The 14393-nt window shown below is 55.5% G+C and overlaps 1 protein-coding gene across 4 annotated transcripts in view; it reads right to left on the bottom strand.

Annotated features, from left to right (window-relative positions):
* The window catches only part of DAAM1 (dishevelled associated activator of morphogenesis 1), an 84386-nt gene extending 80101 nt beyond the window's left edge, over nucleotides 1-4285 (bottom strand). The window contains exon 1 of one of the 4 annotated variants that reach the window (XM_038179759.2): nucleotides 4159-4285. The gene's annotated coding sequence lies outside the window, so the exon portion shown is untranslated. Of the gene's footprint in view, nucleotides 1-3056; nucleotides 3079-4158 lie in introns of those variants that run through there. The other 3 variants (XM_038179757.2, XM_072038150.1, XM_038179760.2) reach the window with 3 other exon arrangements.
* Nucleotides 4286-14393: the final 10108 nt, after the last annotated feature.

Genomic DNA, 14393 nt, shown 5'->3' with positions numbered 1-14393 from the left:
GGACGAGGAATCCCATTGCAAAACTCCCGGTGACAGCCTGGGAGTTCACCCTCTCGTAAAAATGCTTGAGCCTTGCCGGCACAGCCCGGCGAGGGGCAGCCCAGGTTTTGGGGCAGGTAAGCCGTGCACACATGATTCAGGTGAGCAGCACGTAGCTGGGAGTGCATAGCTAAGTGCTGCTCACCCGAAGGAATGCGGGAGGCGCAACAAGAAGCCACTTGTCTGGCATGGCGAGGAGCCCTGCAATAATCCGCGCCGCCCCAACAGCGCCGAGGAGCCCTGCTCTCTGAAGGATGAGGCCACCAGCACCACGATCCCACCAGGATGGGCAGCGGGCAGGCTCAGGAGGACGAGGACACCTCCAAACCATCAACACGCCGCCCCTCCCTGAGCACTTTACGCAGGCACCGCCGTGTGTCCTTGGTGCCAAGTCTGTAGGTTCAGAACCAGGGCTCCAAAACAACTTGGAAGCAGCCAAAAAATAGCAAAGCAACCACCCTGTCCTTCAGGAAGGCACAAAAAGTGAACAAACGAGCACCAGCAACCCAGCTCTGATGCTCAAACGCCGTGCCACCAGCCAGCAATGCCACGGTGATGGGACCCACGGTGGCACGGACCCTGCCACCACAACGGCCCCTCCGGTGGGTGTTGGCAACGTTTTGCACCACCTGTCAAAGCCTGTCCGTGCAACCCGGTCAACGAGCAGCTTATTTATTACCTTAATGACTCCCGATAATAATGACTCATCAATGAGCGCCAGCAGGTTGGGCCGCCCCGTCCATCTGGCCGATTTAGGAAGTGACTTCCCCGCGCAGGTGCTCCCGGCAGCACAAAGCCCTTTCATTCAGCAAAGCCAGAACAAAAGCCGGAGGCCGAGCACTGACCGCCAGAGGAAGCACTAACGAAGCCGGGGGAGCGCTGATTCATGTGGAGCACGCAGAGGTTGCTCCCGAGCTCGGCGCGGGGCAGGACACCCGGAGAGTGACCCCACCTAACTTCACCACAAGGAGAGCCGGGGCAGATGCTGCTCGGGTGATTTCACGCATTATTTTGTGCTGCTGTAACGCAGGTGGCTGGCGTTCAGACCACACCGCTCACGGAACAAAGCCCTGTCGGCTCACCTCATGAAAGTCTCCAGGTAACCAACCCCGTATTTACGGTGTGCCAGGCTGCTTCTCTCATCTCCACCTCCTTTGTTTTCTTCTCGGAGGCCACAAAGATTTGAAAGTTTTATGACTCACTCGGCTGAGATTTTCCACGCTACCCCAGAACTCCTGGTTCTTCAGCACACTCCAGAGCACTGTGACAGCCCACGAGGACGGCAGGCACCGGGCACAATCCACCTCCCGAGAGGGCAGGTGGGAAAGGTGGCACCGGCACAGCTTTATCCCAGCTGGGCTCAGACCAAGACAGCAGCAGGAAAAAGAAGAACCAAAGACAAATTGCAAATGCACTATGCAAAAAAGCTACAGCTGGCGCATTTAACTGCTTCCCAAACTTCTGCTAGCTGTTCCTCCCATCCCCTAGTACAGTCAGCACACAGAGTAACCTATATGCTAAGCCATATAGATTCAAGTCAGGGTAGACACTCAGCATTTTTTCCCCAACTTGCACCCTTTTGTTCAGATCACCTTTTTCAGCACAGAGCTGATGTTTGTCATGGTGCAGAAGCGAAAAGTACACATATCGTTACCTTCAAGAGGAAGGAAAAAAAAAATCAATGTGGACACAATTTGAATGTTACAGCGTTCGACTACCACGACTTGCAAAAAACCAGCTGTCCCAGCAGGTCATGCAAGCTTCATAGGACAGCTGTAAAATGCAAGATCTTCCTTCCCCTTTTAAAGGAGATTTACTTATATAAAAATGTGTATTAAAAAGAAAAACACATGCAGGCTGAAGCCCTGTAGTTAAGGCCCACTCAATTACAGCAGAACGAGCGCACCCTGCTTCACAGGGCCTCACCAGTCAATCCACGCAGCCGGGCTGAGATATTTAATTACCAGCATCAAGTCAGAAACCAAAGCACCCAACAAAATCCTCATTTGTGCGAGAAGCCTACAGAAATCCTGTCGAGCAGGCTTTGGCAATCTCCAAAGCTGACAGCTGGACGCCCTTGCTTATCTCCTGCTGGAGTGCGTGCGCGGAAAAGCCCCGAATGCTTGCAGTGCCGAGCGAGCCGTGCAGGCAGCCCCGCCGGCCTCTTGTAAAGGCTCACAGAAATAGGCGAGCTTCATTTATTAATACTTCAGGGATAAAAGCAGCCGTGCAGCAGCAGCTCGGTGTGTACGAGTGAAGAAGGAGGATGGGCAGGGGACGAGCACACGGTGCCCACCGCCAGCCACCCTCACAGGTACGCTCGCTGCCCGCGCAGGAGGGATCGATGCAAGGGTTCATCCCTTCAGTGGCATCCCTCAAAGAAAACCTTTCAAGCAGAAGCTGGGAGGCTGCTGGTGACCAACAGCATCATCACACCCACTCGGGCACCCCGCTGTCTGCCTCTCGTGCTGGATTTCAGCGGTTTTGAAGCTGGGAGCAAGCCAGCAACACAATGGTGGGCACAGGTGGGACCAAGGGGGCTCCAGGCCAGCAGGTAAACCCCACCCGAAGGCTTTCTGCAAGGGAGGAGTCACTCGGCGGTGGTGACAGCTCGGGAGAAGAGGGGGAAGAAGCCAAAACAAAGAACAGAAGCAGGGGGAGATAACCACGACCCAGGGCCGAGCGGCCGTCGCCCCCTGCTCTTCCCATCCGCGGAGCCCTTCCTGCTGCCTCCCGAAAACAAAGGGTCAGATAAGGAGCCGGCTCAGGTCGAGACCGGTCTGACTCCGCTTCCAGCCCAGGGCAGCGGATTCGGGGCTGCTCCTACACCTCACCCATCCTGTTTGCCTCCCCGGGGCGGAGGCCGGGACGCGGAGCCGGCTGCGTGCCCGGCCAGCCCCAAAACACCGCAGGGCCGCACGCAGAGACCCAGCCGGACAAGGAGGAGGACGAGAAGGAGGAGAAGAAGAAGAAGGAGGAGGAGGAGGAGGAAGCCTCCACGCTTCCTGCTGTCCCACCTTGCCTGGTTGGGGATCCCAGAACCTGGCTCTCGCTCCCTTGAGCACGCAGGAGGTGGGTGGCCACCGGTGGCGTCTGGCTGGTCCCCGAGCAGAGCGAGTCACTCATTAACTGAGGAGCGGCCAGGTGGAGGTCCAGCCCGCGGCCAGGAGGAGGTCGGGCCCGCGAGGCCACGCAGGAGGCCGGCAGGGGGAAAGGAAGCCGGTGGGAAGAGGCTCGCAGCCCGTGGGGCCCATGGAGCCCTCGCTGCGGGCGGGCAGGGAGCGCCGAGCGCTCCGAGGTATCGCTGTGCAGCCGGGCCCGGGGAAGGAAAGCGGGGCTGTGCTGCGAGGCGGCCTTCGTGCGAAACACCGCCGGGTTTTGTGTGCAGTATCAGGATCGACCTCTAGAGAGGGGGAAAAAAAATGGGGGAAAAAAAGGAAAAAAAAAGGGAAAAAAAAGGAAAAAAGCCGTGTCTGCTGTCCTTCTCGGTGCAGCGGGGTGAAGCTGGCTCGGTGCATGGTGGTGAACGTTTGCGACACTCGGGGGCCACCCGGGGGTCCTGGCACCCTGCTGCCCACCTGGGATTTGCACGCCCAGCTCCTCATGCCCTGCTTTGCAGCGTGCAGCCCCTTGTCTGAGCTGCTGCCCAAGCAAACCACTCGGCTCTGGACAGCGGGAGGGCTCTGGTCTGGCTTTGCCTTAAATCAACCTTGATACAAGAAGGATGCCCAAAGCACCGAAAGGATGCGAGCAGCCCCCGAGGATGAAACCCCACCGCTGCCGCTGATGGCTTCGCATCCACCCAAGCACAATCCGACCACAACCACCGCAGCGGAGGCATCGCCCTTTCTGCACCCCCGACCCAAATTCTCCATAAATCCCCCCAAAACCCTCATCCTGGAGGGTGACAGAACCAACCTGCCCACCCCCCCCGACCCCAACCCCGCTCCCCCCCCCAGCCCCATGCCGACCTCCCGCTGCCCCTGCACAGCCCCGGGGGGCTCCAGCACCCAGCACCCTTGGGTGGGCAGCCTCAACCCCTCCTTCGCCACCCGGCCCCGCTCCCCTCTCCACATAGGGACCCCGAGGGGGGTCCCCAGGGCTCTGTAGGGCACTCACCGAGCGGCTGCGGACCCCCGGTACCTGCCGGTGCGGCGCGGAGCCCGCCCGGCCCCTGCCCACAATGGGCCGCGGCCGCCCCGCCCCGGGCCGCCCCTCGGCTCGGCCCCGCCGCCGCCATGGCGTCACTCGGCCCGCCCCAAGATGGGGGCGGCGGGGGTGGGGTGGTGCTGGGGGCTGGCACAGGGGGGTAGGGGGTGAGGGAAGGGATATAGGTACAGGGAGGGAATGGGGGGAACTGGTATGGGGCTTAAGTACTGTGAGGAGAGGGTGGGGGAGCTGGGGGGGTGGGCTGGGGAAGAGGAGGCTCAGGGCAGAGCTCGGTGCTCTCTGCAGGTACCTGGAAGGGGTGGGGAGCTGGGGGTCGGCCTCTGCTCACAGGTAACCGGTGATGGGACCAGGGAATGGCCTCGAGTTGTGCCAGGGGAGGCTGAGGTGGGAAATGAGGAGACATTTCTGCTCAGAGAGCAGGCAGGCGTTGGGACGGGTTGCCCAGGGAGGTGGGGGAGTCCCCGTCCCTGGGGGTGTTCAAGGGAAGGTTGGGCCTGGTGCTTGGGGACATGGGTTAGGGGGTGACATTGGTGGTAGGGGGATGGACCAGATGATCCTGGAGGGCTTTTCCAAACTAATGATTCACGGACAGCCCCAGCAGTGCAGAACAGGTGTGGCAGCACCCAGAGGAGGGCACTGGTGCTGGTGGAGGGGCTGGGAGGTTTGTCCTGCAGGTCTCTGCTCCATGGTCACTGGTGGTGGGCACATGGGGACAGCACAAAGCGCACTGGGGAGTGAGGACAAAGCCCTGAGCCATGCGGGTGGGCAGGCACTGAATGGGCTCCTGGTGAGGCACCCAGTGCCCTGTGGCTGTCAGCACCCAAGGGACCTTTGTGCAATTCCTTCAGTAATGGTTTTCATCTTTTAGCTAGCCCTGCAGAGGTCAGGCATTAAATGGGATGATGGTTACGGGCCCTTCCAGCTGAGCTATTCCATCCTGTACTAACCCATTTTGTTCTGCTCAGCTACCTGGGTGGTGCCGATCCGAGAACCGGAGGGTGGCATTCCCTCCCGCAGAGCCCCAGCAGATGAGCCACGGAGATAAAATTTCATCAGGCTGGTGACACGGGTGGTGACGGGCACGCAAGATCGGTATCCCAGCTGCTTTTACAATGCATGACAATGTTCTTCCAAGCAACATCATTCCCCGCTTGTCAGCTCCAACTTAATAAATCACTTTTCCAGGGGTTCCTGTTTCACATAAAGCAGCACAGCAGCCTGACCGGCTGTACGTGGCTGGACTTCCACGTGCACTCGCATAACCTCTGTATGGAGATAAGGCTGTGGGCTTCCACCCGCTTCATGCATAGGAAATAGTTATTGCTCTCGTTGCAAATCAAAACTCGAGATCAAATTAATAGCGTGTAACATTATAGCCTAAGTAAACTTTCTTTTTTTTTTTTTCTTTTTTCCTGGATAAGAGGTCAAGCTATTTATATCTTGGGTGAATTTTTTTCTCAGCAACAACCATGTGGGAAGCTCTGACGAGCTAGGAGGGACTTAGAGGGATTGCTCATATGGGCCAAGCACAAATAATTACTAAGACAGCAGAAGGGCCAACGATGGGAACGTAAAGGAAGAGCATCCTTAGGGGAGCTGACACTGAAGTGCGGGACGAAGAGTAACATGAGAGCGACTGCATGGGGTGGGCTCTCTGCAGCTGCAGCCAGACGGACTCCTAGGTGGCCATCTGCACGAGGGAGAGACAGGAACCAGTGTGTGCACGGGGTCTGCCAAGTGCTACACAGGTCAGCCTCTTACAGCCCTGACAGCAGCTTTCCCGGCCCGTCCAGGCACCATCACAGGACTTTATCTGCAAAATAAACCAGGGTCAGACCCAGAGTTTCAACCCATCCCATACAGTTTCAGTCCAAGACGCCACACTGGTTCATGTTTATGATCCCTTATTCCCAAACAAGTTGTCTGTACCCTCCCTGGAGGAAAAAGCATGTTGGGAATGATAAACCCATTACAGACATTTTTTAGGATGTCAGCTAGGCCTTTTTGGTTTTAAAGCAAGAAGGTACATTTATCTCAACAAAACACACTTCCATAAAGCAGATTTTCTACTCACTGTGCCCAGCCCTTTTCCTAACCTCTTGTCTCTTGTAGGAGTGAGCTCCACAGGTAAATGTGAAATGCCAGGAAAAAGCACTGTTTCACTTTACTGGTGGAGAATTTCAAAGTCAGCCATATTCCCTGTCACTGCTACCAGGCTGGCCTGACCTCTGAGTGATTTAAATCTCTCTCCACAGCCTAGCCTGGGGCAAACAAGTCCTAGCCCTTGAGCTGCTGTCCCCAAGGATGAATCTTTCTGCAGGGAAAGTGTGACTGGTCAGACCCTGAAACCAGAAATAATTCCTTCTGAAGCCATCAACACCTTTGCATCACCATGCGTGTCTTTCCAAAGAGCTAGCGCTCCCCACAAGAAGCAGACAGCCTGAGGTGCCCAGGACATGTGTCTGTGCCAGCCCACAGCAGAAGCAGCAGCGTGGCCATCCCATCCTAATGCTTTGTAATGCAGTGGTTGGCACGCGTGGATCTTGGTGAGGTCTGGGTGGGTTCCTGGTAACGGGGCACTTCTTTGCAGAGGGATGCATTGGAGGCTACACGGCAGGCTGAAGGGTCAGCAGAAGGGCTCACAGCACACGCTGGCAAAAGGAATCGTTGCAAATTGCCACCACCAGCTTGGTTTTGGACAGAGACCCCCATGCAAACAGCAACGTGCAGTGTGCAGGTGCTCTCCCAATGGTACCTTGGTGTAGGAGCAGAGGGAATTGGCAATTATGGGGGCTTTTTTGGTGTCGGGGGCAGGCTCTGAGGAGCAGCATGCCCAATGGCAGTGCTGTGAAGCTGGTGGGGTGCGTGGACAAACGCATCTCTAAATATGCTGGGGAAAAGCCAGCACAGCTTTTGGAGACAGAAATGATGACTCACGAAATCTATCACGGTCCTTGGAAGCAGGCAAAGGTTTGGAGGACAACAGAGATCTAATGGATATAATAGATATGGATTTTCTAAGGGCTCTTGAGGACGGTATGGAGCCATGAAAAATTAAGTTGTTTACAGACAGAAACCACAAGGGACAGCCAGGGATGGTCGGTCCCTGTGGTGGAGGGATGCCCAGGGGAGCTGTGCAGGGGCCTGTGCTGCATCTCCAACCGTGATGTGGGCAGGTTGGGAACTCATGACGCAGGTAAATCCTAGAAGGATCTGGGGATGCTCAGTGAGATGACGACAGATGTGGGGATAAATCTAAGTGATGAGCTGCAGAAGAAGCACCCCTACCCTCATGCACACAGTGATGGGCTCTGAGTGACCCTCACCCTGTGACAATGGGATCCTGGGGTTAGTTTTAACAGGAAATTTGATGAAAGCATCAAACTCATTGCTCAGCAGCAATCATGAAAGCAAACAGGTAGGAGTTAATGCAAAAAGAGGAAAAACAACTGTACAGATTCTTAGTTTGCTCTCATATTGAATATGATGAGCGGTTCCTTTCTCTTTTCTTACCAGAAGACCAAAGATGGGGAGCATCTAAGTAACAGGATTATTCAATACAACATTTTATACAAGCCTTGGACCCAGGAAGTGCTGGAGCTTCAGGCTACTGCAGCCTTGGAGATTTTACTGGAAAATGTCCCTGTACACTTCTCATGCCCTTTGGAGAGGATGCTCGGTGGGATGGTCCCTATGTCTGACCCAGCACAGCTGTCTTATGGTCCTACCTTCACTTTTTTTCCTCCACGAAATGCCCTCCCAGGCCTCCCCTTCCCACCTCTCTCACGGAGACACGTCCTCCAGGCAGCGATGGTTTGATCTGGAGGCTGCCAGCCTCGGGCAAGCAGCTGCAGAGCGGCTGGCACCTGGAGGGGCGTCTTCCTCGTGGCAGCGGTGCAGCCATTTTCTTGTAATTGCCTCCTCGGAGCTTGTTTGGAGGCTGCTTATCAAGCCCCATTGTGTCGCTTTCCTGCTTGTTTTTCCAACAGCTGCCTATTAAATTAAGCTCGTATATTCAGGCAGGAAAGCCCAGTAACCAGCTGCCCAGAGCCTCGCTGGCTGTGTAGGACACATGCAGCAGTCAGCCCGGGATAGGGACAAGCACCCAGCCCTCGGAAGGGGACAGCGTGGGCACCCAGCCTGCCTGGAGGATAATCCTGTAACAGGAGGTTTGTCTGTTGGATGGAAAGCTGAACCAGGCCTTTCTCTGAGCTGAGGGAAAGAAAAAGAGTTTCTTGTCCTAAATATCACAGAATCACAGAATTGTAGGGGTTGGAAGGGACCTCAAGAGATCATCAGGTCCAACCCCCCAGATACGTAAGAATATACTTGGCATTGTTCAGATTAGCTGCTCGCTGGACCTATAAATGTTCTCTGAGCTCCATCCATGTGAGATCGATCCCGTGTTGTCCCCTGGGGGAGAGCTTTTGTGTGTCTGCTCCAGTGGAACTTGAAGGGACCCCTCTTGGTCCAGTGGGCAGTAATGGAATAGGGAACCCATCCCATCACAGAAATTAAATAATATTGATTTTGGAGGGGGAAAAAAAAAAAAAAAATCTCTCCTCAAGGTTATAGGTTTTTTTTTTGTGTGTTGTATGGATGAGCTGCTCAGCAGAAAAATGGGCTGTAGCTTTTATTTCATCGCTGTTTTGGTCTCGGCAGCAGAAGACCAGCGCCAAATGAGCAAAACCACTCTGTGCTGCTGCCGTCATCCTGCTCCGCCGGAGCTTACGGGAAGGTTTCCATCGGCAGCAATCAGGGCTGGTTTTAGCTGAGAGGTAGGAGACAGCGCTGTGCTTTGGCTCTCTTTAATACGGGGCTTTTAGAGCACATAGAGGCCCTTTTGTGGCTTGGTATCTGAGCAGGGAGGTTCTGCTTGAAAACAAACCGCACCCAGAGCCAGCCTTATCTCCAGCAGCGCCGAGCCCGATCTCGCCCCAGGGTTCACAGCAGCTCCCAGCAGCTGGCAGGGGAGGCAAAGCTTCGGTGTGATGTTTTGCAGCCTCGAAAAGGAAAATAAACGCATTCCCAAGGCAGGGCTCCGCCGAGCCTGTTGGCTGGAAGTGCCAGCAGAGACTGGCTGGATTTAGGTCCTGATTCTGCAAAGTCCTTAAGCTTGTGAAGAATTTGTAATTTGCTTGTAAGCAAATTCCCCTGCACGTCGACGACATTTAATCACTTACATATACGTGCTTCATGGTGGGTGAGGGGGTCCCACCTGCCGGCCACAAGTCCCACCTTTGGAAGTTACTTTTCTTGCACTGAAATGCCAGGAAAGGTGCCAGATTAAAAAAAAAAAATTCCCTGTTTCAAGGCAGATGGGGCAAATCCTCCCCAGAGGAAAGTTCAGTGCCCCGTTACCTTCCTTATACCCAGGGGCATTTATAGCAGCCAGGGAAGAGGGCAAGCCTACATGGCTTCTTGGCTTCATGGCTTCTTGATTTGCTCACATCTAGCAAGGGCTGAATGTGTTGCCTTTGCAGAGGGGCTAGTGGGAAGGCAGAGCATTTAAAGCCTCAGATTAGGGCAAGAAGTGCAAATGGGGAGGTGAGAGTGGTCTGGCCAGACGCCTGGGGCAGTGGATGACAGATCCAGCTTGTGGCTGCCAGCGAGGTAAATGAGGACATCGCTTACCCGATGGGAACTGGGAGCCCTCACAAAGGGCCTAGCCGCTCTGGAAATACCTCAATCCTCCTGATTTTGGTAGGAGTCAGCCTTCTAAGTACCTACATTCCTTTTGCAAAACGAGGACTTGCCTGACTAAACCAATTTTCGGTAATTTGTCCTCAGTGACTCAGGCGGCGTGACCCCCGCAGCCTGTGGTCACCTGGGGACGGCAGCCAGACACCCCGAGACCTGGCTGGGTGCGCTACATCACAAGGCAGTCTCTGTCCTGACGGCTATTTTGGTTACCCCGATTTGTCCCGCATCATTAAATTTTTACAACGCCTGACTCCAGACGACTTCGAGCTTGTCTCCAGTAAGTGCAGAGCTAAGAGGTTTTGTTCCTCCGAGCACGGGGCTGGAATGTGAAGACTCAGCGACCGGCACCGGCAGGAACATTTCCCTGCTCCATGAGGGCCGTGCAGCTGGCCCCGAGTGCCCCTGGTATCTTTCACGGCATTGCTGGGGCTTTCGCAGCTCCTGGGGGTGGATTTCTTTCTAATGAGCAGGATTCGGGACAGACCTGCAGGATACTTGCAGAGCGATGCTGCAGGCAGCAGAGCAATGGGTCCTGGTGAGGTCCTGTCAAGAGAGCCCTGTGCTGGTGCCCTGCATGGTGGGATTGCTGCAGCCCCTCCAGCCCATCCCCTGGGATCTTGTGGGGTCACAGCAGCACCGAGATCATCTTCCCAGGCCAGACACAGCTGCTGGTGGGCCGTTATCCCCAGCATCGCAGAGCTGGCGGAGGGAAATCCCGGCCACACCGACAGCAGTGGGGACGTTCCCCTCCTTAGTCACAGCCAGATTACCAACCCCGTTCTTATATTTTCCACGGAGGCGGCGTGAGTAAGAGCTGACTCCTAGGGCTGGTTTTTGCCTCCAGAAGCCTGTAGGGAGAGAAGTGCTGACGGGACTATCAGGCTGTTTTGGGACAAAGGGGAGCCAAAGGGTTGTGCGAGGAGTGGGACGGGGACTCTGGGATGGGATGGAGACACCCCACGGGGCCAGGACAGAGGGGGCTGCCCCAAGGGGACACAGCATCCTCCGAGCTGCTGTCCCTAGAGGAGGTTAGCCACACGTAGCTATGCCTTTTCCACCACCCCTGACACACCTCAGCCCCTCCAGAGAACACATCAGGTCTTGGGAGCTTTATTACCCCTCCTGGACTCCTGGCTCATGTATGATGGACAACAGAAATGATGAGCAAAGGCCACGGGTTTCAGGAGCCTGTATCCCGTGGCTGAAGAATCGTGGCTTCCCCACACTCCTGTCTCAAGCCTCCCCGCAGCCAGCTGGGTGTTTAAGATGCTGGAGGAAGGTGGCAGTGGCCCCCCAGCTCCCTCCGGGGCTATTTCCCTCCCCGTGCCGGCGCGGGGAGGCGAGGCAGGGGGAACAGGAACTTTCCCACTTGGGCTGAGACGATGGGAACGAAACCTCGCTCCCCCCGGCACCGACCCGCCGAGGCGGTGGGAACATGAGCTCAGCCCCGAGGCGACTTAATGGGCTTTAAAAAAAAAAAAAACACAACAAAAAAAAAAACCTTTGTATCAGCCCCATTCTTCTTCCCAAAGCCGGCTGGCACCGCTCCAAGGGGAAACCTTTGATTCTGTGAATACGCCACAATGAGCACCCTGAGGAGGCTCGGCTATCGGGCTCCCCCCCTTTCCCTGACCTCCTTCCCCCGGGAAGATCAGCAGGATGCGGGAGAGGTGCTTAAATCATTCCACCCCTCCAAAAAAAAGAAAAAAAAAAACTTGGGCTGCAGCGGATTCCCTGCTGCTAGGAAAAAGCCTCCCCGTGCTGGCAGCTCGGCCCCGTTCTCCTCCCGGCGATGCTGTGGCTGGTGGAGCAGCCCCCGGCTCTTCCAGCAGTCCAAGGCTGGGGCTTGCCGGGATTTACGAGCTTGCAAGAATCCCACCATGGGTTTATCTCCCCCCCGCTCCCTGCTTTTTATTGCTGTGTAGATAGGGATTCGGCGATAGAGCCCTTCTGGGTACCGCAGCGAGCTCGGGCTGTCTGACAGCTGCAAATATTTTTCCCCACCACTGCCCAGGTCCGTGTGTGCACACACCCTGCCCGCACGGAGCAGCTCACCCCAAACCGGGTGGCCCTGCAAGCACAACACCAAAAGCTTGCCAAGCAGAGCACCTGCTCCCTACTCCCATCCCTCACACGCGTGTCCCCTAATCCATCCCCTTCTCCACGAGGTCAGTTTTTATCACTTTTAAATTGCTGCTGATTTTTTTTCCCTGATTTTTTAAAAGTTTTCTTCAGATTATACAAACCCTGCCCTTCTGCAGTGCTCTCCAGTCCAAGGCTGGGATTTCTGAAAGGGATGTAGGGGAGTTAGGTGCTGCACCTCTGGCAGGAGCCAAGCGCTTTTCTCCTTACCGAAATCCCAATTTAAGTAGGTCACCGGGATTTTTGTGCAGCTGCTTTCCTTAGGAGTCCGAGTAAAGCTTCCAAGTTACAATTTGCCGATGAGAGGCCAGATTCAGAGGCTGTCAGCTCCTTTGTGTGTCCTCAACATGTCCAGGGCTGTTTGGTTTGATTTTGGGATCGCTGGCTGCTCGCAGGGGTTGCTGCAGCTCATGCCAGCAATGGCACAAGCTGGCAGTGCTGCCCAATTTGGCCCCTTTGGTGACACACAGCCATTGCCACCTCATAGCTTGTCACTTAGGACCAGGGCTGGAATGGTTCAGCATCCCCATCCACATCCCCATCATGAGCTGAGCTGGATGGATCCCGGCCAGCCCGAGGGGAAGGTGATGGGAGCACGAGGCTGAGCCACTTCTGCCACCAGAAGTGGTGACCCACAGCTTAGGGACGGCACAGTGCACCCCAGAAACCTATAGGCAAGCAACGGGCTGCCACCAAAAATCCGCTCCTATCCTTTATCAAAATCAGTGCCGCTTAGTCGGGATGCTCCGGGCATGATTCAACACTCATTATCTTCATTGTGCTGGAGATTAGGCTGCAATCTTCCCAGATAATAGCGTTATTAGCTCACTATTATTCTTTCTACATTATTTATTTACGCTCAGTCCAGAACACTCAAAGCTTCCGCTGGGACAGTGATATTGGTTCAATGGACAACACACACCACTTTTACTCTGGCAAAGCCAAAATATCTCCTATGTAAGAACAACCCCAGGCCAAACATGCTCTCACCAAGGAGCCTTCTCCGTCCGTAGGAAGCTGCACGTGTTACGGACACCCCACCAGGTATTAATAGGGACAGTAGGGGGTCGGGTCCTAGAGCTTTAGGACAGGGAAGGGGCTGTTGTGCTTCTGTACCCCTACTGCCTCCACCATCCACCCCAGCTGGCAGCAACCCTTTTGTGTTGGTCCAGCTCCTGAAAGAAGGCCTGGAAAAGAAATCAGAGTCCACCAATTACTCACTTAATGGTAATGGCATGGGTTCCTGACTGTGGTCTTGCTCGTCTGCAGAGGCACGGAGCCCTGGCTCACAACAGCACAAGGGGCACAGCGAACCCATGGCAGCCCAGCGAGCCAGGCTAGGCACAAGGGCTGGTTTGAGTCAGCTTTGGTGAAGGCTGTCGAGGGTTATTTCTGGCGAAATCACCCAGCCATGGTTTTCTTCTGAGAACATCACACAGAGGAGTTCCCACTCCAGGAGAGAGCACCTGCGACGTGCCTGCGACACCCCAACAGCACTGGTAGGCTTGTGGGCTACCTTTGATGTGTGTTTCTTCACTGTTCAAACCAGTCCCTCATGGAAAGGCTTGGACTGGAGGCTGTAAAAGCTGCTGTTGTTATTGGGCTACCGTCCATCTGTCTGAAACTTGGGTGCCCTGAGCGACTCTGCTGACGGGAAGCAGAGGCTGGAGGCTCCTTTGGACGTGCTCAGAAATCGTCCCTGCATCCAGGACTGCTTTCAGAGACATTTAACACCATCCATCTCCCAAGCCTCTCATCGCACAGCCTCGTCCCTGGGGTCTGGTGCAAACACTCGGCTCCGGGGGCGGTGAGAGCGATCCGGCGGCGCCGTGAGGAGCTGTCCTGCGTCAGGAGTGGGGCAATCAGTGACTGCGTGGAAACGCCCCAGAGGAGAACCTGTGGATCTGGCAATGCATCGCTGCGTTCCCAGCCCAGCCCAGGGGCATCCTGCCAGCCCCATGCTGCTGCAGCCCTCCTCCCCGCTGGCCTAGGAGAGTGGTGATGGGGTAAATCAGAGAACGTGCCTGTTTGCCTTTGCTTGCTGCCTGTACTCTTCATCCAGAGATGTCTGGAAGCAGGCTCTGGATAATATTTCCTGGACTGCTCCCCTTCCCCTTTGACAGCCCAGCTCCAGCTTTCTGGAGCTGCCAGCAGCGTAGCACCCAGCACTGCCCCTAAGTGAAGCTCTAGTGAGCCAAGAAGGGACGAGCTGGCTGGTATTAAACACATGCCTGCACCTCCTGGTGACCACAGGAGGGGCATCTCAATCCTTTCCTTCCCTGGGAGCCATCTACTCATATCTCACCTGGACTCTGCCACCCAAGAGCTGGCCACCACCG

The sequence above is a fragment of the Anas platyrhynchos genome, chromosome 5 (genome assembly GCF_047663525.1).
Source record: "Anas platyrhynchos isolate ZD024472 breed Pekin duck chromosome 5, IASCAAS_PekinDuck_T2T, whole genome shotgun sequence".
In the NCBI taxonomy this organism is placed as follows: Eukaryota; Metazoa; Chordata; class Aves; order Anseriformes; family Anatidae; genus Anas; species Anas platyrhynchos.
The sequence above is the reverse complement of the archived record's forward strand: the minus strand, read 5'-3'. Positions and strand labels throughout refer to the sequence as shown.